Source organism: Marmota flaviventris, chromosome 18, assembly GCF_047511675.1.
Source record: "Marmota flaviventris isolate mMarFla1 chromosome 18, mMarFla1.hap1, whole genome shotgun sequence".
Classification (NCBI taxonomy): domain Eukaryota; kingdom Metazoa; phylum Chordata; class Mammalia; order Rodentia; family Sciuridae; genus Marmota; species Marmota flaviventris.
This window is the reverse complement of record NC_092515.1, coordinates 31,107,061-31,134,455: the sequence shown is the minus strand read 5'-3', so window position 1 is coordinate 31,134,455 and position 27,395 is coordinate 31,107,061. Positions and strand designations below refer to the sequence as shown.

At 40.2% G+C, this 27,395-nt stretch overlaps 1 protein-coding gene and 1 pseudogene across 2 annotated transcripts in view; one reads left to right on the top strand and one right to left on the bottom strand.

The window, feature by feature from the left end:
• The window catches only part of Tent4b (terminal nucleotidyltransferase 4B), a 62,797-nt gene that overhangs the window by 18,514 nt on the left and 16,888 nt on the right, over positions 1-27,395 (bottom strand). The window lies entirely within an intron of this gene.
• On the top strand, positions 18,312-18,546 carry LOC114095770 (NADH dehydrogenase [ubiquinone] 1 alpha subcomplex subunit 1 pseudogene; annotated as a pseudogene).

The window sequence follows — 27,395 nt, the reverse complement described above, 5'->3', positions numbered from 1 at the left end:
CCCACAGGACCTTTAAACTTCTAGTGTTTGAGGGTCTGTGTTTGTTTAAATTCCCAGGTTTTATTACATTCTCTTACAGGCAACAGCTGAGAGTCGCAGGAAGGTGCACAGCCTGGGCTCTCTTCAGCACAGCATGATGGCGATGCCAAGACCACGAACACGGAGCCGAGCAGGTGGGTGCTTCTTGGCTCATTAGGTGTTTGCTACGAATTATCAGAGTTTACTTGTAGTTCTAAGAAGATCTCTATAGAACATTTGCATTCTAACCAGTGCAAACACCTAAATTTGACTGCATTGTCCGTTTTCTAACTCAAACCTAGGTGACAGGTACCTAGCCCAAACACCAGCTAAGTTCAAGTCCTAGGAAATGCACGATAATTCATTTTGTAAACATTACTGAATGCTTAGGGGGAAATGGGTTTGTCAAATACGACCCTTGCCTTTCAACAGTGAAAACAAAAGCTGTCTAAAGCACTTTGTGGAGAGTGCAATGAATATGTTCTGCACTGATCCACCACAAGCAGGTTTCCGACAGACAGACAGAGGGGAGCTTTCCAGGGACCACGGCTGCCCAGAACGGAAGGCACTAACAAGACAGTGCAGTCCCCAGTGCTGCCCGAGGGAGGACCTGAGGCAAACAAAGGTCCATAAAAGGGATTTCTGAATTAGGGGGAAAGTTAAGAGAAGATCCTAATATTTGCGTTTCATCACAGGGATTCTAGGTTTATTAACATGCTAATTACTATATGTTTATAAGATAAGCTCTTAAAACAGGACTACCCTAAATATTTAATATTCCATGCAACCATCTTGCTATTTAAGGAAATATGGTTCTATGGGCTGTTGCATTTCTTTTATTGATGAAGACCTGCTGTATTAGAAAGGGGAAGGAGGAATAAGGAGAAAGCGGAAGCCAGCCAGGCCTCAGGATCATCCGACCACACCAATCACCACCTCACCGCTCCCTATGTCTAACCAGCCATGTGTGAAAGGGTAGATATGGAGAGTATGTACCTCAGATAAATAAGAAATCTCAGGCCAGATGTGGGGGTGCATGCCTATGATGCCCAGCAACTCAGAAGGCTGAGGCAGGATGATCCCATGTTCAACTCAGCAACTTGGTAAGAAGGTCTCATAATAAAATAAAAAGGGGGGGCTGGGCTGCAGCTCAGTGGCAGAGCGCTCGCCTAGAACCTATGAGGCCCTGGGTTCAATCCTCAGCACCACATGAAAATAAATAAATAAAATAAAGGTATTTTGTCTATCTAAAAATAAAATAAAAAGGGCTGGGGATACGGCTCAGCGGTAAAGTGCCTGTGGGTTCAATCCCCAGTAGTAAACTAAAAAAAGAAAGAAAGAAATCTTGGTACATGTAGGTAATCAACTTCCAGTACTGATTTTTAAAATTTCTGTGGGGTTCCATGGACTGGGTAAAAAAGTATTAAAAAAATGTGGTAGGAATGCAATTGTTTTTCAATGCCCCCTTTACCCCTGGTAGACCTTCAAGTGCCGAAATGCCTGAACAAAGGGAGGAAACTAAAGACACTTTGTAAGCTTGCTTTCACGTTAATGCAACTTTAAGCCTCTGTAATCATCCAACTACACAGAGAAACCTTCACTTTTTCCTATGTTTGGATCAAAACTCAGTAAGATTAATTATTAAAATAGTGTGAAAAACAGAAAGTCTGGAGGTTCATTTTCAGAATCTAGTATTCAGCCTTAATTGGATCCAATTGTAGCCTTTCCCTTTTGCCCGCCCTAATTCTAAAATTAGCCAATTGCCTAGATTGTAACCCCGAACTCCTCCAATCAGAGTGAAGGGCAGCCCTACGTTAGGTTAGAGATAAAAGCGGAGATATAAGCAGATGACCTCTCGCCCAGGCGCACCTGCTGGCCAGGTTCTGTAACCGCCCTTCTGCCAGGCTTTGTCTTGCCCACCAACTTCGGAGCAAGTGTTTGATTTCTTTTGGCACCTTGTTACTTCTAACAGCAAGTATTGAGCAGCACACACTCAGCTTCCTGGTTTCTCATACAAAGTTTTAAAATACTGTTCTTCTGTGAGCTGAACAAACGTGCCCCCCCTTCCTGGTATACAACTCCTAAAATCCTTGGAATCTCTAAAGCACAGTTTTTTAATATGCTAGTGAGCTGACTGATGTTTGGTGGCACCTAGGTAGCTTTAGGATTGAGGCTGGTCACCAGAAGGACTAAGGCAGGGTTAGAGAGTTAGAGTTGGGACTTCCAGCCCCACCCACTTTCCTCAAGGGAAGGGGAAGGAACTGAAGGTTGAGATGATCACCAATGGCCAGTGATTTAATCAAGCATCCATAAAAACCTAAAAGGACTGGGTTCAGAGAGCCTGCAGACAGACGGACACACACAAACGTGAACTTCCACAAAGGTATACAAAACACATCCATGTGTGGGGAAAATGACAACTCCTAGTTCCATAGGGACAGAAGCTCTTGCACTGGAAACCCTTCCAGACCTCACCTGATGGATCTCATCACCTGGTTATTTATTTGTACCCTTTTAAATATCCTTTATAAAACAAACCAGTGAGGGCACTTCCCTGAGTTCTATGAGCTGCTCTATCAAATGAACTGACCTAAGGAAGCTACTACAGTGACCCCAACTGAGAGGTGACCGTCAGAAGCCGATAACCCCACGTAGAGCCTGCAACGAGCATGTGCGGAATCTCCAGGGAAGCAGTTAGGACTGACTGAATGAGGGGACCCCCAGCTAGTGTCCGGGTGCAGAGCTGAGGCTTGCTTGGTCCAGTGGGAGATCCCCACATTTGGCTAATGTGAAGTACAGGAGAAACTGGGTTTGTTTTTTCTACATGAGCATCCTTTGTTTGGATATCAGTATTTTTCTCTTAAAAAGGAAAAGCAAGAAAATACACTGCTGCTGTATAAGGCAAAGGATATTTTAAAAACGTACATTATTTTCAAGATTAATGTGATGAGGAGATGCCAAAACATAGTTCCCATATTTATAAAAGTGCAACTCACGGACAATTTTGGTCAAAACAGAGAAGTGAAAAAAAAAAAAACAAAAACCACTTTTTGTTTGGAGGAGAGCTCTACTACAGAGGTAGAAATGCTAGCCTTCTGCGGTCGAAACGCGTTTTCGAAGGCACATGAGGAGGGGAGGAAGTCAAGAATGGCCCTCAAAGGCTAATGTCTTTGGTATAAAAGGGAAGCACCCTCTTCACACTTCAGGATGCAGCTGGGCGGCCCAGGGTGGGCGTGAGCTGCCCAGGAGCTGCTGGCCCACAGCACCAGAGCCCAGCGAAGCGCCCCCGCCTCCCAGAGGACCTGCCGGGGCCTCTCTGAGGCTGCATTCTGGTGGGTGCTCCTCCAAGCATCTACTCAGGCGCTGGCCACCCTGCTGCTGGGAGAACTCTGCTCAGCCCGCAACCTGCCCAAGGCCACTGCCACATCACTGTTAAATTTTCCAGGCATTTAACTAAAAAAAGTCCCCTTTAATTATCAACATGAAGCTCAGGGGAAGACACTGACAAAGTTCTACTCAATGACTGTCAACAACAAGACAACTCCCCACCGGCCCTGAAAAGAAACCTGTACGGTAATAACACCCAATTTTGAAAAGGACACATGGAAAAGGCAGTCACATACTTCGTATGGCAGTGTAATTACTATGACCTCTCCAGAGGTGCTTATGCTAAGAAAGAACAAATACCAGATCTTCCAGAAACATCTCCACGAAGGAACAAGGATATCTGTATAAAAACATTCACCACAGCGTTTGTTATTTGTAAATACTAAAATATTTAGAAACAGCACCAATGTCCGTCGATGGGATCCAATTAAATGATCACAAAATCACTTAGTGACCTTCTCTTTACAGCCAATAATCCCTGAAAAAGAATGGAGTGGACAAAGATCTAGATGATGCTAAATTAAAAATAAAGAGTACAATAAAGGTATGTTGAGCAGGACATGTGCATTAAGAGAGAGAGAGACACACAAGAAAGGAGACACGGAATCTCTCTATGCATATCACAAACAGTGGAACTGGGAAGTTAGGGAGATTTAACGTTCTACCTTTCTATACTATTACCACTTTTTTTTTTTTTAACCACCAGCATGCATTAATCTGTCTGCTTTTCATCTGCTTAGTGAGACCATGGCCATGAGCTCTGTTGTCTTCTATAGTTTTCCATGTGAAAACCACTGTGTGTGGGTCTAGGGCTCAGTGGTAGAGCACTTGCCTAGCACATGTGAGGCACTGGGTTTGATTCTCAGTACCACACAAAAATAAATAAAACAAAGATTAAAAAAAAAACCCACTGTGTGCACAAGCACCCCTGTGTGAGTGCAGCCCTTTGCCTCCAGAGAACCAGCTCTATGTTCCAAACTATTAACAGTGGTTAAATCCAGAGATTGACTGCGGAGGGACAAGATTTGCTTCTAAAAATGAAGATATTAATGACCATCGTTACCTTAAAAAAATAGATCTTCATAGCAAGAAAAAAATATTCATTAAAGAAAATAACATTTTAAGGAGAAAAAACTCATTTTTTAAATATTTTTTTTGTGTTTCAAATTATTCTTAATAATCCAGTCTTCCATACTAAAAAGTTACAGAATTCACAATTGGGAGCATGGGGCATTGAAGGGATTCTACGCTCAGCCTGAGCAGGGTGGACACCTGGGGACCTGGGCACGCAGCACTGGCGCACAGACCTGCACCTGAGGAGCCACTGTATGCCGGACTGCAGGGCGCTCAGTGAGTTTCCGTTAATGCCTGACTCATCCTTTCCAGGGATTTCTATCCTCAAGTGTGTATATATATGCAAGAATTTCCAGAATAGACAAAAGCTGCTGGCAGTACCTTCCTCTGAGGTGGGACTGAGGTCTGAAGTGGCAGGGACTCACCCTTTTGTACTGCTTGATTTTTCTCATACACATGAGTCACCAGGAGAAGCAACTCAAACCCTAGGGGGATGCAGGGAAAGCTGAGTGACAACTTCAGAAGGCTCCAGAATTCAAGTTAAACAAAGAAATAGTCACTCACACATCAGCTCCTCTACTTTCAGCAACCAGCTAGATACTTCCACTGAGCTGTCACTTCAAACCCAACAGACCAAATGAAATTCCTTGTCTTTCTCCCATCCTACCCCTACAGGATCACACTTTCCTCTATGAATTATTGTTTCCCCAAATGAAAACTTCAGAGTCTTCCCCGCTCACCCTTCTTTATCTTCTGGAGCTAACAAGTCTCCAAATGCTTCTACTGAAAACCAAAACCAAAGGCTTCCAGCCCAGCCCCACTCGGCTTGACTCAGGTCCTCCCCCCACAACCCCGAGGACACTGTGGCAGCCTCCACATTGGTGGTCGGCCACTTGCCTCCGTTTCTACAGGCCAACTCCATGTGTGACCATCAAGGTCACCTTCCACCGCTGTGTCGCTTCCACACTCTACAGGAGCACTGCGCCCTCTCCTCTCCCAGTGCAGTCCCACAGAACTGTGCTGGAACATGCCAGTTCTTTTTAGAAAAGCTGCTGCAAAGGCAGCCCCATCGCTTACCAGGACCCAACCCCCCACCCCACAACCGGAAATCTCAGGGGAAAAATGACTTCAGAGCCTGCGCAAACAAAACCCGTGGAGTGTAAGGGCCTACTGTGCAGAGCCCAGAGCCACTCCCTCAGGAAGGCAACATTCATCCATGCCCTGTGGATATGTCTATGTGGTCACAGAAGGAAGATGACTGACCTCCAGGATCCAAGGTAATGGAAGGTGGTGGGGCAGCACTAACAGATCTTAAGGGAGGGGCCAATCTGGCCGGAGAACCACGTATAGCCTTAACAGTTAAGGAGGCAATTTTGCTTCTCAGAATGCAGCCAAAGGACCTGTCTGCTGTGCTGTGAAGATGGATTCTAAGTAAATATCCACAAAGGACATGTAATTTTTAATTTTTTTTTTCCAGTACTGGGAATTAAACCCAAAGCCCTGCACAGGCCAGGCAAGCACTCTACCACCGTTTTTTAAATTTTCTCAAGGTCTTGCTAAATTGTCCAAGCTGGCCACAGATCTGCAATCCTCCTGCCTCGCCTACCAAATCAACGTGCCTGGCAACATGTAATTTTTTAAAATAAAAATACTCCTCCCTTTTCTTTTGGTGTTAGGGATGCTAAGCATGCATTCTACCACGGAACTACCCCCCTAAAGGCTTTATAAAAAGTTTCTATGATGTGTCCAATTTTCTGAAGTATTGATAAGGATATGAGGTCACGTGACCAAAGTCATGCCTAACTAAATAGGAAGATCACCAATACCAAAGCTGAAAGGAAAAAGCCCTTCCCCCTCTTCTACTCAGGCACAAGAAACTTACGCCCCTGAATAACTCTCACCATCTCCTCTAAGATTGAAAACAAAAAACAAGGGAAGCAAAAATATATGATTGACAATGTAAAATTATTTAAAAGGAGAGAGCACACATATTTTTTATAAATGCTATACAATGGCATATTCATCTTTAAAGAATGTCATGTTTGCTTTGTAAACCCCTCCTAAAACAGAACATGGGAACAAAAGCACAGAGAATGTAGAGTAATCTACGTGTTCTAGACTACAACATTTTCATTTTTTCCCCTCCTTTTAAGAGGTATTCATATGTGCTTTCCTAGAAACTTAGAACATTCTTTTTCACATGACATCGCTGGTTGTCCTCCATTTCTGGACCTTATTTTTTAGACCAATGGCTCAGAGGGATAGATTTGTTTTGTCTTGGTGCTAGGGATCAAACCCAGGGCCTCACACATGCTAGGCAAGCGCTCTACCACTGAGCCATGTTCCCAGCCCCAGAAGGAAGGTTTTTAGCTGACGACGTCTCTGTCCTTTCCCCATTTGGCTTCTTTTCCCTGGCCACTGTCAGCACCGACCCTGCCATTGCTTTCCACCAATTACAATATAAGGTAAAGGGAGAAAAAGAAAAGAAATCATTACCAAAGAGTTACTTTATCTACTTCTATTCAATAATTCTTTCCCCTTCAAGGAAAAATTCTGAACAACTTCCCTACCACTCCGAGTAGACCTAACCAAATCCGGGTGAAGTTAAGAAGCCTAAAGAAGAATGGCTGGTAATCCTCCCCAACTAAGATCAGCTATCTTGGGTGTTGGTGGAAGCTTAGTTAATGAATTTATTCCTCGAGTGGAAGGCCCTCGTATAATTTGTTGAGCTAAAGAAACACAAATACACACAAACATACACACACACACACACACACAGGCTGAATCTCTTTCTTACCTATAAGGTCCAAATACCAGTAGAAATAAATAATTCATCCTATAAGAACTATTATATTCTTAACTATATTAACAAAATACCAATATATTTGATTCACTCGATTCTAATATCACATACTTTTTATTTGTTTTTGGTGGAGAGGCTGGGATTTAAGAACAGGCACTATTCTAAATTTACAATTAACATGTTGCCACATCTTCCCAGGAAAGGGTAGTGATAAAGAAGCAGGGGGGTTTCACCTATAGAAAGCCTACCTATGAAACTCCCAATGTCGGATGTGGCTCAAGCGGTAGCGTGCTCGCCTGGCATGCGTGCGGCCTGGGTTCAATCCTCAGCACCACAAACAAACAAAGATATTGTGTCTGTTGAAAACTAAAAAATAAATATTAAAATAAAAAATAGAAGCTACTCTTTAAAAAAAAAAAAAAAAAGAAACTCCCAATGTCCAAAACATTAAATGTGGTTATTTGCTTAATAAATAATTTATATTAAATAGGGCAAGCTCCCAATGCATATTTAAAATACTTTAACTATTAATAGTGATTATCACGGATAATGAAACTGGAACAGTTTCATTTACCTTGGAGAAAGGTTGTCACAATTCACTTTCTTTTTCTGTACTGTAGAGATCTTTTGGATAAGTGCTGGTATTACCTAAGGATTATTTAAGACCTTAAGCAAAAAAACAAAACAAACTGATTCACAAAGAATACATTTTCACATACATCAAAAATGAAGTGCATAAAGCCATGTTGACTTTAATGAGGTCCTATACTTTGTCTACATTTACAAAAACTTTAAAAGAAAAATGTAAATTTAGAGGTATGCAAAAACACATAAGAAAAAGAAAAATCACCTATATATCCCGCTCCTTGAAACAGCAAAATATAGCCAGTAGTGACTCTGGGCCAAACACCTGAAACAAACTGCTTTGCTATAGGGATCATTTTAGTCAGTGGAAAAACACAGACCACATCACTATTCATGTCACCTGATATGATAAAAATGAATTCTTAATGATTGTACATTATTCTAGAATATGAATATACCATAACTTAGGCTGCTTCTAATTTTCACTACTGAGCACATGTATATGTAATCAACTCTATTTTTTTCCTAAAAATAAATTCTCAGAAGTTCAATCCCTGGCCACTTATAGTAATATACACCTTTAATCTCAGCTCCAGAGCCAGAGGCAGGAGGATGGCAAGCTCAAGGACAACCTAGGTATCTTAGCAAGACTATAGCAAAATAAAAAGGGCTGGGGGTGTGTAGCTCAGTCATTGAGGGTACCCCTGGGTTCAATGCCAAAAAAGTAAAACCCCTATGGAAAGGATATGAACAATTAATACTTTTGAAAAATATTCTCAAAATGCACTCCACCAAAAATGATAAAAATCCTTCTCCAACCTCCATACCAATGAAGAGGGGGTTTTATTTTTATTTATTTATTTGGTACCAGGGATTGAACCCAGAGGTGCTTAACCACAGAGCAACATCCCCAGCCCTTTTTTCTTTTTTTTATATATATTGTAGACAAAGTCTCATCAAGTTGCTAAGGCTGGCTTTGAACTTGCAATCCTCCTACTTCACACTCCAGAGCCATTGGGATTACAGGTGTGTGCTACTGTACCCATGTTTACTGGACATTTGTATGCTTTCTGTTTCAAGTCATTTCAATAAACATTGTGCTGAAATACAGTTGTTTAAAAACTATGATCTGGAATCACATCTATTTGTCACTCCGCTTATCTGGGCATACTGGGGCCAGTCCTTCACCTACCAAAGTCTGTTTCCAACTGTACACTTACGACAGCGACAATGCTACCTTGGAGGGTTTCTACAGGATTCAACAGGAGCGTGGAAAGGGCTTAGCACAGGCTTTACTGTTTACTTAGCACAGAGTAAGCCCTCAGGAAATGTCAGCTACTGCTAATGATTAACAAAAATGTCATTTTGAAAGTTAGAAATATAAAACTTAATGCATGTGCAGGTTTGATCGAGCCATCAGGCCATCAGTCTGCAAGCTCTGCTTTTAAGTCTCCCTATATATTTCAAAAAGCTTAAAAAAAATGAGATAGAAAAAAAACATCTGAGTATCAAGAGGATGAGAAGAAAAGCCACAGACTGGGAGAAAACATTTGCAAAAGGCTAATATTCAAAATATACACCAAACACTTAAAACTAATAAGCAAACAAACAACCCATTTAGAAAACAGGCAAAAGACCTAAACAGATACCTGACCAGGGAAGATGGTAAGTAAATATATTAAAAAGATGTTCAACATCATATGTCATTAGGGAATTGCAAATTAAAAAAGTGATACACTACTACACACCTATTAGAATGGACAAAATCCAAGACACTGACAATACCAAATGTTGAGGGAAGACGTGGGGCAACAGGAAATCTCATTTTTCTGCTAGTGGGAATGCAAAATGGTATGGCCAATTTGGAAGAGAGTTTTTGTAGTTTCTTACAAAACTAAACATACAAGCCTAGGCTGCAGGTCAGTGACAAAGTGTTTGCCCAGCATGTGAGAGGTCCTGGGTTCCATCCCCAGCACAGCAAGAAAAACAAACAACAACAACAAAACACCAACACTAAACATACTCACCATAAAGACCAGTAATCATGCTCCTCGGTATTTACCCAAAGGAGCTGAAAATATGTACATACAAAAACTTTACCATGGATTTTTATAGCAGCTTTATGCATAATTGCCAAAACTTGGAAGCAACCAAGATGTCCTTCAGTAGATGAGTGGATAAACAAACTGGTACATCCTTACTTGTTTCTAAAAAGAAACAAGCTATCAATCCAGGAAAAGGCAGTGAAGAATCTTAAATGTAAAGAAGCAATTTGAAAAGGCTACATACTATAGGACTCCAACTACGTGACAGCATGGAAAAAGCAAAACTGGTGACCTTAAAAAGATCAGTGGGTGCACAGGCTTGGGAGGCAGCGCTACTCTATGTGATATAATGGGTACATGCCATTACATATTTATCAAATCTCACAGAGCAGTACGTTGAGTAAACATTAATGTAAATATGGACATTTGATAATGTGTCATTATAGACTAATTCTAACAAATGTACCACTGGTGCAAGATGTCCTTGGGGGAAAATCTGTACCTTCTACTCAATTTTGCTATGAACCTAAAACAGTTCTAAAATATGAAGTCTGTAAAAAATATTTAAAAAAAAAAAAAAACCTGACTGCATTTTCTTCTATTGTTTACTCTTTCCTATTTAACTGTCACTTATTCATTTGCTATTTAACCAAATATGGTAAGAGGCAGGGGTGTGTTATAGTCCTCTCCCTTATCCATGGGGAATCCATTCCAAGGCCCCAATAGACGCCTCAAAGTATGGACTGTATTGAATCCCGTAGATACTATGTTTTCTCCTACACATACATAGCTGTGATACTATGTTTTTTTCCCAAACATACATGGCTATGATATTACAAATTAAGCAGAACAACAGATTAAAACAATAACAACTGAACAATTATAACAATACACTGTAGTAAAGGTTATGTGAGTGTGGTGTTTCTCTCTGTCTCAAAATATCACACTACACTTTGATCTTTTCACTTAAAAGTTTAGTACTTTACCACTAAGCTTCTCTTCAGCAAATCCAAATTGACAGCATCATTCCTACTGCCTTTGCGGCCATTAGTAAGCAAAATCAGGGTTTACTTACTTGAACATACAGCATCAGGAAGATTCTGTGATTCTGTAACCCAGACAAGACAGCCTGAGTGACCAAGGGGTGTGTAGAGTATACAGCACCAAGAGGCTGGACAAATGGATGATTCAAGTCCTGCCAGGCCAGTGTGAGATTTCATGCCACTCAGAACAACACAGGATTTAAAACTTATGACTTGTTTCTAGAATTTTCCATGTAATATTTTTCAGATCTTGGTTGGCAGTAGAAAGCAAAACCACAGATACAGGGAAACTACTTCAACTGGTTTTTTTCCAAACATTGAAGAAAGTATCCAGCCCCCTTTACTATTCAGTCCATTCTCTTCTCAATGACAGAGGACATACTTGCTGTTCCAGTCTGCCCAGCAGCCAGTCCCCTGCTCCCCTCCAGGATCCTATGGCCAAATTGTTTAACAGAGGGAACAGTTTTGGTTCCTACCGTTCCATGTGTCCCTACTACCCCATGTGACCCTACTATAAAGCCCGCTGTCAGTCCTGGAGGGGAGCAGGCATGGGTGGCCACCAGTTAAAGCAGTGTCCCCGTGGTCCTGACACAGAGATGGGCACAGGGCTCAGCAGTCCACACGGTGTCTTCTGAGGTTTTTACATACTGACAGTAAGGAAAGTCCCTTTCTTCTCTGACCAGGAGCTATAAAAATAGAAGCCTGGAACCTTTTTTCCTAGTTTACTATGTACTTTTTTACAGACAAATTTCATTTTAAGACTGCACTCAATAACTATTTTCAACAACCACCTGTTCCACTTTTTGCAGAATAAAGCAAATGGTAGCTTCCTCCTTTGATGATGATGATGTCAATAAAGAAACTAAAATCCACAATTCTCTAAAGTGGCTTTCTCCCAACCAAATTTCACAAGTAAGCCACTAATATTATGGTAATGACAAAAGTGTTTACAGTCAAACCAACCCAGTATACTAAAATATAAACCTTCTTTCCTGATATTCCCAATTATGTAATATTCTTAACCCAACAAATAGCAAATAAAACAAAATAAAATCAATATATCTGATACTTCCATTGCTCAACCAAACAGCAGATCACAGGATGACATTTGGATATGCGTAAAATTTAATAAGATTTCCTATAATTCTGTGTTTACAAAAATCATCTGCACTGTGTTGTTTCCCCTTGTTAAATCTCTCAGACCAAATTTATCTTTGACACTTCTGTTTCCTTTACCACCTAACTTCTCTTCAATTTGCTGTCTACAGAAACCAGGGAAGCACATCTATGTGAGATATACTGTGAAGCACTAAACAAACTATTTCTTTCACTCCAAAATAAGTCCTGGAATGAGTACTATTCTAAGCAATTTCTACTGTATCTATAGTAAGCAACTTAATAGCACTTTATCAAAATAATGCTTACTCATCAACCTTTTCTATAGACTCCCACTAAAGTGTCTTATTCCCCCAACAGTCTAAGATCTTTAAGACCCATGGACAAAGTAAGAGACCTAATAGACAGCCCACCAAATTTTAAAATAGATATTTATGTCTTAATATGTGTATATGTGTTGTGTGTGTGTGTGTACACATATGTTCATATTTTTGGAAGACATCACAAATATTTTGATCATTTTGAAGAGACCCTATAATTGTCTAAGTTCGTTAGTTACTAACATAAAATGAAAAATGTAAGTATTGCAAAAGTCTGCTTTGTACATGCTAAAATTTTAATAATGATAAATATATACTATAATATTGCACCAGACATAATTTAAAGCCTTCTTTCTATTTTCATAAATCAGGGCCATCATTATACATACCCATAACCATCCAGAGCAACTTTTTTAAAACTATTTTTTAGTTATAGATGGATGCAATTATCTTTATTTTGTTTATTCATTTTTATGTGGTGCTGAGGATCGAACCCAGTGCCTCACATGTGCAAGGCAAGCGCTCTGTCACTGAGCCACAACCCCAGCCCATCAGAACAACTTAAGAGTCTGAATTTGGGCTCTGTTATTGGCTTATTCTTAGTATATCATTCAACTTCCTCCCTGTCCCCCTCATCTAGTTTCTATTCAACTTACTATTGTCACTAAAGAACAGTCAAACCACTGAGAGCCTAAGGGTTTTTCCAAAAGAACCAAGTTCACAGTTCAATGTTAGACTTTGAAAATTATATTGATGTGACATGGGCACTTTCTTACAGTTTCTTATCTGTGCTTTGGAGGAGCCTCGCTTGGACAAAGCATCTAAATTTGGATGGTATTCATATTTTTCAAAGAACTCTGACCTGTTCTCTGATTCAAGGATCCACAATAATACTACAAGGTAGATTAGGCAGAGTTAATTTCTAATTAATTGTAAGGGTTTTTTTGTTTTATTTTGTTTGGTACCAGGAATTGAACTCAGGAGCACTCAACCACTATGCCACATCCCAACCCTATTTTTGTAACTTTCTTTAGAAACAGGGTTTCATTGAGTTGCTTAGCACCTCGCCATTGCTGAGGCTGGTTCTGAACTCTCAATAATCCTCCTGCGTCAGTCTTCTGAGCTGTTGGGATTTCAGGTGTGCGACACCGGCACCTGTCCTCTAATTGTAAGATTTTTTTAATGGAGACTAATACATTTCTCTAATGTCCAGAAAACCAATGACAGTACCAAATCTGAAATCAGATCTTCTCACTTGAACACAGCAACCACTAGGACCACAGAGGTCTCTGCCTGATCACAGAACCCCAGGCTTTTGGCCTTTAAACTCAGAAGCCCCCTGAGTTCTCAGGCCTTTGGTCTCAGACCGAGAGTTACGCTACTGGCTTTTGGTTCTGAAAAATCCAGACTTGGACTGAAGGGAGTTAACAATACCAGCATCCCAGGGTTTCCAACATGTAGGCAGCCTGTCGTGGGACATGTCAGCCTCCAATATCACATGCACCAGTTCTCTGCAGAAATACTTTCTTGTCTATTTCTCTAACTACAGCCTATCAGTTCTGCCTCACTGGAGACCCTGACTAATAAAATTTTGGTACTGAGAGTGGAGTTGTTGCTATTAACAAACATGTCAAAATGCTGAAGTAGCCTTGAAACTGGGTAGTGGGTAGAGGCTGGAAGAATTTGGAGAAGCAGGCTAGCAAATGCCACGAATGCAGTGAACAGGGCACTAAGGACAATTCTGGCGAGGGCGCATAATACAAGAGCTCTCAGGCTTGCTCTCTTGCCCTTCTGCCTTCCCCCATGGGATGACACAGCAAAAAGGCATTCACCAGATATATAGGCCCTTTGACTCTGGACTTCTCAGCCTTCAGAGCTGCAAGAAACAAATCTCCTCTGTAAATTACCTCATCTGTTACAGCAGCACAAAACAGTAAGACACCAACTTTCCTCATTCTCATTCCCTTCATCTGTAGAACAGGGATGTTAAAAGTCCACTCCACAGTTCTGCGAAGCACCAACACAATGCATGGGCCAACGTACTTTCAAGTGCCCACCTTACTCTCAGGCTTCAGTTGCCTTGAACTCACACACAAAGAGCAATGACAGGAGTCATTTCTCTAAAACAGTCACTTAGTATGGTGGCACCTTATACGTTCAGAAATCCCTCCACTCCTCCTTGTCACCTACCTTCCCGTGAACACTGACGGAAGGTGATGGCATGGTAAGCACCACGCCAGGCCCTGGACCAGTCATGTGATCTTTATCACATCAGACACGTGTCCCATCTGAGATTCCAAGACGTACTCCTTTGGGCTTGTCATTCCTCTGCACCAGCCTGACTCTTTTACCCTTTGCCCAAACCAAACACTTAACAAAGTGTTTCAAAAAATAACAAGTACCACATGGTGCCACACCACCAACATCCACTGATCCCTCTATACCAGAGGTCAGCAGACATATTCAAAAGGTAAAAACAAGGCCAGTTTTCATATGACCATAAGCTAAGAGTGTTTTTGTCTTTTTTAAATGGTTGAAAAGAAGTCAAAAGAAAATTATACTGGGGACACATGAAAATTATATACAACTCAGTGCAGTGTACGTAAATAATTTTTATTGGACTAGAGCCTCCCTCATTTGATAATGTCAGTGACGGCTTTTGCATGTCACGACAGCAGGGTTGAGTGGCTGAAACAAAACCAAAGAACCAACTGAGCTTAAAATATTACTATCTTTATAGGGTAAGTCTGCTGACCCATTCTTACATAGATTCCATAACATTCAAGAGTAATTCCAAGCTGGGTGTGGTGGTGAACACCTATAATCCCAGCAAGTTCCAAGGCAGCCTCAGAAACTTAGAGAGACCACCAGCAATTCAGCATGGCCCTAAGACTCTATCAAAATTAAAAATATAAAAAGACTAGGGAAGTAATTCAGTGGGAAAGTGCCCTCAGGCTCAATCCCTAGTACAAAAGAGAAAAGTAACTTGAAGCTGGGCACCAAGACATGTATCTGTGATCCCAGCAATCCTAGCTAGGGGAGGAAGACGGCCAGTTCAAGGCCAGCCGAGGCACTTAGTGAGACCCTGTCTCAAAATACAATATAAAGAAACGGCTAGGGCTGGGCGCGGGGCACACGCCTGAGATCCCAGAGGCTCAAGAGGCTGAATCAGGAGGATTGACAGCCACGCTCAGGAATGGCGAGGAGCTAAGCAACTCAGTGAGACCCTGTCGCTAAATAAAATACAAAATAGGGCTGAGGATGTGGCTCAGTGGTTGAGTGTCCCCGGTACATGCCCCCACCCCCAAAAAAGAAAATAACAGGGCTGGGGATGTAACTCAGTGGTAGAGCACCCCTGAATTCAATCCCCAGTACTGGGGGGTGGGGAGGGAAGGTAACTTGATAAAGTCTACCAAATGATGTCACTTAGTTTTCTGACTGCCTATTATTTGGGGGTAAAGAAAACTGTAGAAGAGGTTTATAGTTTTGGTACGTACTGTAGTAGTAACCTTATCTCCTCATTACCCTCCACACTTCCAACTCAGTTCACATTAAAGCGTTAATTAAGAAGGGTACTTTGACACTGAGCTATGTCCCTAGCTCATTCATTCCTTTGTTCTTTTCTTCTTTCCCTCCCTCCCTCCCTTCCTTCCTCTCTCTTTCTCAAGACAGGGTCTCATTAAATTGGTAAGGACGGTCTCAAACTTGCCATCTTCCTGCCTCTGTTTCCCAAGTTGCTGGCATTACAGGGCATGCACCACAACGCATTATACTACTGATATTTTACAAAGGCTTTGTGTTAATCAAGCTTTTAGATAAAATTTAGTTATACATTAAGATTTTTAAATCCATTTAAAAAGTAGCCATTAGATTGGGCATCGTGGCACACACCTGTAATATCAATGATTTGGGAGGCTGAGGCAGGAGGATCTCAAGTCTGAGGCCTGCTTGGGCAACTTAGTAAGATCCTGCCTCAAAATAAAAAGAGCTGAGGATGTAGCTCATTTGAAGAATGCCCCTAGGTTCAATTCCTAATATCACAAAAAATAAATAAGTAAATCAAAGTAGCCATTAGGATGGCTCCTATGGGAGAAAAAAGAAAATAACAAATGTTGGCAACGATGTGGCAAAACTGGAATCCTTGTCCTTTGCTTGTGGGACTGTCAAGTGGGATAGCCACTGGTGGAAAGAAGTGTGGCAGTTCACCAAAAAATAAAAATAAAAAATGGGCGGGGGGGGAGAGAGAGAGAGAGACAGACAATCACTATAAGATCCAGTGATTCCACTTCTGGGTAAGAATTGAAAGCAGGGTCTCAGATAACTATACACCTACATTCACAGCAGCATCAGTCATGTTGTGGAACCTCCTAGGTATCAATGCAAAGATAAATGGAGAAACAAAATGTGATATTCAGATACAATGGAATATTATTTAGCCTTAAAAAGGAAGGAAATTCTGACAAGTCTGAGAATCTTGAGGACATTATGCTAAGTGAAATAAGCCAGTTACAAAAGGACAAATACCTGTTGATCCCGTTTACATGGGGTCCCTAGAGTAGTGAAATCTCTATCATAAAGACAATGTAGAATGGTGGCTAACAGGAACAGGGTGGGGAAAATGGGAGTGAGTGTTTAAACAAAACAGAGTTTTAGTTAAGGAAGAAAAAAAACTTGTGCAAAAGGATGATGGTAACAACCATGTGAATGTATTTAATGCCAAACTGAACAAACTCATGACTAAAGACAGTAAATCTTACGTTACTCATATTCCGTAACAATTTTAATACATGGTCACCCAAAAGATCCGTCATTAGTAAAATGCGGTAATGGGTTTTCTGGGAAAGGAGCTGAACTCAGGAGGTCACTTTTTTTTTTTCTTTTTTTGAGAAAAAGAAAGTAGAAGGTTTATTGCTTTGGTAGCCAAGGAGAAACACAGAGGATCCTGTCCCAAAGGCTGTGATTCTGCCCGTCAACAGGAACAGCGGGCTTTTAAGGAGGTGATTCAAAGGCTGCATTCTACATGTTCTCTGCTAGAGTTGTGGTTCACTTGAGGTCTTCTGGTACCATCCCCAAAGTCTATGGTAGGTGTGTACTCAAGGACAGATGAACTGCCTAACATGGGGAAGAAAGGCAATCCTGTTTCCCCTGAGATTAGGGAGGGAGAAATGTGGTTCAAGATTCACTAATAGGAGGAGAGATTATGGAGGAGAAGGGAGAGAGGAAGAGAAAGAAACGGGTTCACTTTAAAAATAAGTTGCAGCAAGGGTTATGTTCAAAGCATCAAGTGGACCACTGTCAATTTCCACATTCCATTTCTATGGAAAAAAATGGGCCATGACATCTCCAAACTGCTTCCTGCTGAAAGGGGGTGAAGTTGGGAGAAGTGACCCAAAGTCCTTGTTCTGTATCAGGTAGGGTGTGAACATTTAGCAGCGGAACAGTCCAGAGGTCCGCAGTTGCAGATGGCAGGTAACTAGATAAGGCATACATGGGCAAGGGTCATGCACATGGCTTAAGTTGTCATGACTTTCCTGAGTCCAGTTTCCTTTTTCTCAAAGTGGACCACGATGGAGCAACCTGGCTCCTAACTCTCCTGCAGCTGGCTCTCACCAAGTTCGCCAGCCACCTTGCATCCTCAGCAGGGAAGGTGGGTTCCTTGGAGAGCCAGGCCTGCTAAAGAAAGCTGGAGTGCAGGCTGCTCTCAGGCCCATCTGGGGTGCCAAATTTGTTGCCAAAAGCTTGGTCCTTGTTCTCAATGCCAATCCAATAATGACAACACAGTTTTGAGAAAAAGGAAACAGGTTTATTGTTTTGCTAGCAAGGAGAAACATAGGGAACTCCTGTCCCAAAGGCTGTTTTACAGTCATTTCTAAGGGGCGTAAGGAGTAGCTGCGGTTTTGGTTTAGGTAACCATGCAGAAATGTGGTTCAAGATTCTTTCAGGACTCAGCATCACGGGTCTGTGCTTGGTTATCCCTGGAGTGGCCACTGCCTACATCCATCCACAAGTTCACTAATAGGGAAAAGGAAAAAGGGTTGCCTATTTTCCCTGAGTAGAGTTTGATAGAAAGAAACAGGCACATATCTGGAGATAATCATTATTATATATCAAAGGGTTTGGAGAAAACTGATTACCAGAAGCATTTTCCTGATTGAGGGAAAAACTCAGTTGTGGTCATCTACCCCTGCTAGAAAGTTATGTGATATATTACGTGGCATGCAGTGTTATACAATACATAATCAAACTAAAATGAAAACCAAACTAAAATGAAAAAGCAAAAGATATTGTGGTATATCCATACAATGAATATAAAAAGAATAAAGTGCTGATGCAGCTACAACATGGATAATGTTTTTTTTTTTTAAAGTGTATGGTGCTGGAGATGGAACCCAGGTCCTTACGCACGCCAGGCAGCTGCTCTACTACTGAGCTTCATTCCTAGCCCTGGATTAATCTTTAAAACAGAAAGAAGGCACAGACACAATAGACCACATGTTATGTAATTCCATTTACATGAAATATGCAGAACAGGCAAATCCACAGAGACAGAAAGTAGATTATTGGTTGCCAGGGGCTGGGGAGGGGCCTAATGGAGAAAAACTAACTGCTCAATGGGTGCAGGAGTTCTATTTAGAGATAAAATGTTCTGGAATTAGTGGCAATGGTTGCACGACACTGTGACTGTACTTAATGTCCCCAACTGTACACTTTAAAATGGTCTCAAGAGTAATTTTATGTTTTGCATATTTTATCACAATAAAAAAAAGCATTAAAAATTTGAAGCAGCAGCAGCAGCAGTAGCAGCCACCGCCACCGGCAGTTAACAGTCACATATCAGGTGGCTGGCTAATCTACAGGGATCACTGAAGAATTCTCACTATGAAAATTTTTTAAATCCTGTCCTACTATCAATCATAGAAATATGTTATTTCACACTCATATTCTTAGTTGGGTGAAAAGAAATACCAAAAATACCATCTGCTCAATAAATATGATGCTGTGTTATTACTTAATTTTTAAAAATTTAATAGAAATATTAAACCATTTCCTGAAATTAGATTAAGGCACTACTTCATGTCATGCATACAAGATAAACAATGATTTGATCTGGGTGTTACAAAAGAGTTCACATCCATGAAAAAGGCCTCCCTCAACTGGCGTGGTAGCACACAACAGTAATTCTGGCTAGTTGGGAGGCTGAGGTAGGAGGATTGCAAGTTCAAGGCCAGAATGGGTAACTCAGCTAGACCCTGTCTCAAATTAAAATGTTAAAAACAGACTGAGGGTGTAGCTCAGTGGTAGAGCACTTGCCCAGCACGTATGAGGCACTAAGTTCAATTCCCAGTAGGAAAAAAAGAAAGGAGCGAGAGAAACATACCATTCCAAGACAGCTTAGAGCCTCAGGTTTTCTATTTCGACATCTGCCCCCAGACCTGTCTGAAGACCTGAGAAACTATTTTCTCAAAAAATGCTTTAGAAGAAGCCATCTTCAAGTAGAAGAAACAAGTGCCAAGAGCATTTATACTCAATGGAACATGAAGGCTCTTTCTTTGCAGCTTTATCTCAGCATAACTTGCTTCCAATATTTTAAGACCAAATTGGCACAGCCTCACACTTTAAATAGAGACAACTCTGTTGAGAATTTAACTGTGAGAAGACAAGATACTCCAGGGTCATGTAAACCACATTAAAAAAAAAAAAAAAAAAAAAGAAAACAATGTAGTTAAAGCCAACTTGCAGAATCTTGTCAGTAAAATCATTCTTAAATACAAACATCATGTCTAAAATTGAAAATGTAAGCTTTTAGTTTGGTTGTATTCAACGGAAAAAGCAGTAAGATACAAGTTATAAAACAAGCAGGAGAAAAGCTGAAGTTACACTGGAATCAAGGAAAAGATGGGTCACCAGCTACAATAGGACTCCCCACTACCATCACTCAGGGAGCAGACAACAGTGAGGTGGCCTGTAAAAGGTCACTGTGGGAAAAGCAAAGGGTTGGGGGGAAAAAAAAGCACAACTAACTCCTCCTGCCAAACTAAAATGTCAGCATCTCTATTAACTGTTTAAACTTGGGAGAGAAATTAAACGTATAAACAGCACATGACATAAAGCAATGTCTTTCAACCTCGAGCAAGTGTCTCAAACTACTCTGCAGACACTTCAGGTCCATATACTCACTATGAGAATTTTTAAAGTGTGTTTTCATTTCAAAATTACATTTAAAACACTAGCATAAGCCTGTTCTGGATGGCCCAGATGCTTCCTTGGAAACCCAGAGCTGCCAGGGGATTTCCCAGCCCACATGCACTGATGTGTTTACCGCCAGGCGAAGGCTAAACAACAGGATTTTAATTTAGCTGGTTGAGAACAGAGTAAGGCAGTGTCCCACCCCACATATAGGCACACAAGCCTTGTAAAGGGCAGAGGGTATACCTGCTGTATTTGGTTTTCAGAAAACAGAGACAAGGGGAGTTAGCCTGGTAAGGTAAAGGAGGCATCCCCAAGCCCCCACGCCAGCCAGGGCAAGCAATACCTCAAGAGTGGCATTGCGAATGAAAAATCATCTGCTCCATAAAAATTACATAATTTTAATTTTAGTGAGTTTGTCATTTTATCTATATTTAATTATATACTTGTTTTCTTTTAAAATCTTAAAACATAAGAAGTTTATTTTTATGCATTCTAAAGTAACATTACAATAAAAAATAAGAGTAACAAGACCATTCACAGTAGGAAAGGACAATCTGTTCAATATTTATTCCTGGGCAAACTGGATATCCACTTACAAAAGAATAAAGCTGGACCCTTGATTTCCCATGTATAACAGTTAACTCAAAATGAATTAAAGACCTGAACTCAAGAGTTAGAACTATAAATCTCAGGGAAGAAAACACTAAGGAAAAACTTCATATATCACTCTACTTGGCAATAATTTCTCAGATGACACCAAATGCACATAACAAAAAAGAAAAAATAAACTGGACTTAAAATTGGAAATTTTTGTTCATCAAAGGGCACTACCAATGAAAACAAATAATCCACAGAATGAGAGAAAATAATTGCAAATCATACACCTGATAAGGGATAATATCCAGAATACATAAAGAACTCCTGAAAAACTCCTATGACTCAACAATGACCAAAACAAAACAAAACCCTCAATTTAAAAATAGGCAAAAGATTTGAAAAGACATTTCTCCAAAATTATGCAAATGGCCAATAAGCACATGAAAAGATACTCAACAAACAGAATCATTAGAGAAATGAAAATCAAAACCACACTCTGAGCCAGGCTCGCTGGTGCACACCTGTAATCCCAGCAGCTCAGTAGGCTGAGCCAACCTCAGCAATGGTGAGGCACTAAGCAACTCAGTGAGACCCTTTCTCTAAATAAAAAATACAAAATAGGGCTGGGGATGTGGCACAGTGGTTAAGTGTCCCTGGGTTCAATCCCTGGTACCAAAAAAAAAAAAAAAAAAAAAACCCAGAAAAACAGAAACCACACTCTGATATCACTTTATACCCACTAGGATTGCTACAACATTCATTTATTTATCTTATTTTTTTTATAGTATTGAACATTGAACCAGGGGTGCTCTACCACTAAGCTACATTTCCATCCCTTTTCTTATTTTGAGACAAGCTCACTAAATTGCCCAAGCTGGCCTGGATCTTGTGATCTTCCTGCCTCGGCCTGAGGAGTAGCTGGGATTTATAGGAATGCATCATGGTACTCGACATGGATTGCTACATTCAAAAACAGGAAAATATATAGAGCTGGTGAGGATGGGGAGAAACTGAAACCCTCAAACTTTGAGTGTTTGGGTATGTAAAATGGTCTAGCCATGATAGAAAACAGTTAGGCAGGTTCCTCAAAAAGTTAAACATATGCAGAGCACATGCCTATAATCCCAATTCAGAGAGGCTAAGACAGGAGAATCTTGAGTTCAAGGCCAGCCTGGACAACTAAGCAAAACCCCCATCACCACAAAGAAAAAAAAAAAAAAGTTAAACCATAATGTAGTGTATATGTAGTGTATAATAAGACAGATAATGGTACATATGCTAATGAATGCATAAACACAGATCACAGCGTATAAACATGGATGGAAAAGACACATATCTTCCTTGCAGGAGGGAGTCACCTCTAAAAAAGGAAGGGCTAACATCAGTGTATCAAAGAGTGTGCAAGTGTATCTGCACAGTTGTATCCCCTTAAAGAAGAGTGGAGATGGGGGAGGAAAAGAAAAGGGAACTTAAATTTGTTAAATCAAGAGGTTCAGATATTACTCTTTATCATCTCCACGTCTGAAATATTTAAGAAAATAAAATCTGAAATGCTTAAAAATCAAAAGTTGCCATAATCAGGAATTCAAACTTTCCTCAGTCACACTACACAATGAGTGAAAAGACACTGGGCAATGTTCCAGAATGTACCAGTTAGAATACCTTGGAAGCAGGCACAGTGGTGCACACCTATAATCTGAGCAACTCAGGAGACTGAGGCAGGAGGATTACAAGTTTGAGACCAGCCTGGGCAACCTTAAGCATTTAGCAAGACACTGTCTCAAAATAAAGAATAAAAGTCTGAGAATGTAGCTCAGTGACAAAGCACCCCTGGGTTCAAACACTAAGATCACAAAATCAAAAAGAGCACCTTGGACTTCCCTGCCCTTCCCATTCCACAGACCTGAGATGCCATCAACAGGCATCTAGGGTTGCCAACCACAATTTATTAGCCACACTCATTCCTTCCTCTAAACTATTGCTACTATGGTTTTTGCTTGCTTCCAAATTTCTAAGTAAAATAAACATTAATTCCCACATTTTCTATCAATATATAAGTAAATCCATACCAGGCTAACAGTATGGATTAAGTATAGATAAGATTGATTGATAATCATTGTTAAATAACTGAAAACTGTCATTAATAAAATATAAAAATTCCTATAAGAGCCAGGAACTTCCTTGGAAGCAACTACAACTTGAAGCTTATTACTTTGTTAGTTACTCTCAGACTAAAGATGTAATTCATCAGGTGAAAACCACCCTAGAGCTACTTTCAGTCTCTCTGTGTCTATCTCTGTCTCAGTCACTCCCTCTCTCTGTCCCTTTTTCCCCCTTATTAATATGAAAGTACACTGGGCTCAGAACATCATAGAGACCCCAAACCAGAAATACTCCTACAAATCTACTCAAGAAACTCAAAATGTATACTCAACACAAAAACATAAATGTCCACAGTAACACTATTCATAATACTCAAAAATTAAAAACAATTTATCAACCGATGAACGGATAAACAAAAAACAGCATGTCAATACAATGGAATATTATTCAAGCACATAAAGGATGAAGGATTGATATGTGCTACAACACGGATGAACCCTGAAGACATTACTGTATACAGAGGAAGGCAGACACAAAGGGCCACATAATCTATGATTCCACTAATATGAAATGTCCAGAACCATCAAATCCGTGGAGACAAAAAGCAGACTGGTGGCCCCCACAGCTGAGGGCTGGGGAGAAATGGGGAGTGAATGCTGTTTTATTTTGGGGTGATGAAAATGTTCCAAAAATTATTCTGGTGATGGCTATACAACTCTATGAATATTTTTAAAACCAATGGAACTGTACATTTTAAACGGGTGAATTATATTTCCATGATATTATTTAAAAAAAAATTTTAAAGGAAGGAAAGTTATTAAAGCCACTAAACAGACTGTACTTGAACTTCCACCTTAGATGTGACCATAAAACAAAATAAGAGAACAAGGAGACTCTAATATCAATAAAAAGAAGACTTGTACAGCAGAGGAATTAATGACTTACATAAACCCCTAACAACAATTTGATATTTCAGTTAACAGGCAAATTGTTTCCCTTTTTGAATACTGAAAACACTTGCAAGTCTTTTTTGTATTAGGACCTACTGGGTATTTAGGAATCCCAGGGTCACAGTTTATACGTAGTATTTAAAAAAAAAAAAACAAAAAAAACCTACCTCTTTTAACAACTGAGCCACATCCCCAGCCCTTTTTATTTTGAGAAAGGGTCTCACTAAATTTCTGGGATAGCCTTGAACTTGCAATCCTACTGCCTCAGGCTCCCAAATTACTGGGATTACAGGCATGTGTCACCATACCCAGTTTAATATTAAAAGAGTTTTAATTCAAGTATTTCATGGTACAATCCCAACACCTTTCCACATGTCACTAGAGAATCCATGAACCTACATCTGCCCAATTCTCTTGGGCACTACTGCTTTTACAGGTTAATTCTTCCAAAATACACACAGCTCCAAAGACCTTTTCATCATTAATTTCCTTACTAAGGAGCTCACATTACATGTCCTTATATTCACCCTTACTTAGAGCACTTGTTTTACTTTATGCCAGGTTCTTCTCAATAGAAGACATAACTGAATTGCTGAATCCCTCACCTTTTTGTTTTCCCCCTCAAGCAAAAATTTCATTTTTTTTTTTTTTTTTTTTTTGGAGCTGGGATGGAACTTAGGTCTTGTGCATGCTAGGCAAGGGCTCTACCACTGAGCTACACCCCTCCCCTCCTCTTATCCTATCCAGTTCCTATGCTTGAGATCTTTTAGCCAAGGACAGACAATTTTCTAATTTAGTGGTGCCAAGTACACAATTACTTCATTTTGAGGTAAGAAAATGATTAGGCAGAATGATGGGGGGACACTAAAACACTAGAGAAATGTCAAAGTAGAATCAACTGTACAGCTAACTCATTCACACATACCTCAACACATACATCAACAAACTCATAAGCCAAAAACTCACAACTACTATACCAAGAAAAAAATAAGTAAAATGATAAAAATCTGATCTACGTGGGAGGCAAAGAGGGGCCAAAGGAGTAAAGCGTTAGGTTTCCCTCCTTTGCTGCTAACCTTCAAAATCTTTCTAGCAACATATAATAAGAAACCCAGCCATCTTATTGTGAGCAACAGATGGAGATACTGGCTTTTTTTTACAATAAGCAACAACAACAAAAAAGCAATTTACATGTCCAACAGTAGGGAAATGCTGAAGTAAAGCACAGTATATTTGTATAGGAAAACACACCCCCCCAAAAAAAAAAAAACTTCACATGCAGACCATGTAGATACACAGAAAAGACAAGGCAGAGTGTAAAATGAGGGAAGCATTAAAAACTTTCATGATGATGAAAATTCTTTCTGTTGTCTCCTTTTCTGCTCTCTACCTATCCATGGGTTTGAAGTAGCAGATATTCAAGTAGTAGTCCTCCTAACATCTTCAAAACTATTTTTAAGTCATCTTTTACACTGATACAAATATTAAGAGTTTATGAAGACAAAGTAGTTGATGCTTTATAATGAAGAGGTTCTTTGAAATCCTTGGCTTTTTTTGGTGTTATTTTTTATAGTCAAGCTGAACAAATATACGAAAAAAATTTAAATACATAACCGAAAATTTCTAATACATATGAAAAGCGAAGGCAAACGTACCAAAGAAAATGAAGAACACATCAAATTTTCTCTTAATGTCTGTTGATGTTTTGATACACTTAATTCTAACTACCGTGATCTGTTAATCCTTTTCTCATCACTAATATAACTCAACATTTTTTATAAATGTTTCCAAGTCAGCACCTAGCACACTGTCACTGGGCCTACAGACACTTAAGGTCAGCTCAGCTCACCCAGAAATATTCCTCACATTAATGACAACTGAAAGAAAAAAAGTGACACATACTCTGCTACTTTGTGTCTTAACAAAATATTTACAAGATCAACCGAGTCCAGCAAATTCTGAGTGCCTGCCTCACCTCCATCTACCCTGCAGCATAGGCTGGCTGAAGGACAATCCAGTAGGATTTGCCAAACATTCAACACATATCCCCTGTTCAGTGAGCACAGCACACATGCGCATGGAGGCATATACAAGAACCGGCACTGCAGCACTGGATTAGGAAATATGAAAAACCGCCTTTGTGTTCATCAGTAGGAGGATAGCTTTAAAAAGTATGGGATAGCGGGGGAGTAGTTGTAGATGCCTGTAATCCCAGTGACTAGAGAGACTGAGCAGGAGGATCTCAAGTTTGAGGCCAGCCTCAGCAACTTAGCGAGACTGTCTCAAAATTTTTAAAAATATTAATTCTTTTTTTTTAAAAAGAGAGAAAAAGGGGGCTAGGGATGTGGCTCTCTGGTTAAGCACTCCTGAGTTCAATCCCAAGTTAAAAAGAAAAAAAGTATGGTATAGTCTTGCCCCTGGCTGAGATTTCCGTTTTACAGGTTGCCAATTGTTTAATGAATAAAACTAAAAATGTTAGCTTTTTTTTTTAAGTTTTTATTTCAGTAATTTCAGTTCCCCGTGGTCAACTGCAGTTTGAAACTAAATGAAAAATTCCAGAAATAAACTACTTATAACTTTTAAATTACACAGCATTCTGAGTAGCAAGAGGCAATCACGTACCATCCCTTCTCCACAGGGGAGGGGGTGAGCAGTGAAACAACCCTTAGTGCGGCGCACCCTCACTGGGTACTGCCCACTCTCCCTCCCATCAGTCACTCACCGGCCGTCCTGGATACCAGATTCACTGTCCCAACTGCTTGTGATCAAGGAACCCTTATTTTACTTAATGGCTATAAAGGGCAAGAATAGTGATGCTGCAATTTAGACATGTCACATAAATACCAAAACAAGCTTCCTTTGAATGACAAGGTGAAAGTCCTTAAGGAAAAAAAATTATATTCTGAGGTCGCTCAGACCTACTGTAAGAACAAATCTGTTTGTGAAATTGTGAAGAAGGAAAAAGAAATTCATGCTGGTTTTGCTATTGCACCTCAAACTGCAAAAGTTATTGATATAGTGTGTGATAAGTGCTTAGTTACGATGGAAAAGGTAAAAATAAAAGGGCTGGGAATGTGGCCCAGAGGTTGAGCACCCCTGGATTCAATTCAGATAACAAAAAAAAGGGAAATGGCACAAAATTTGTGGGCAGAAGACATGAACAG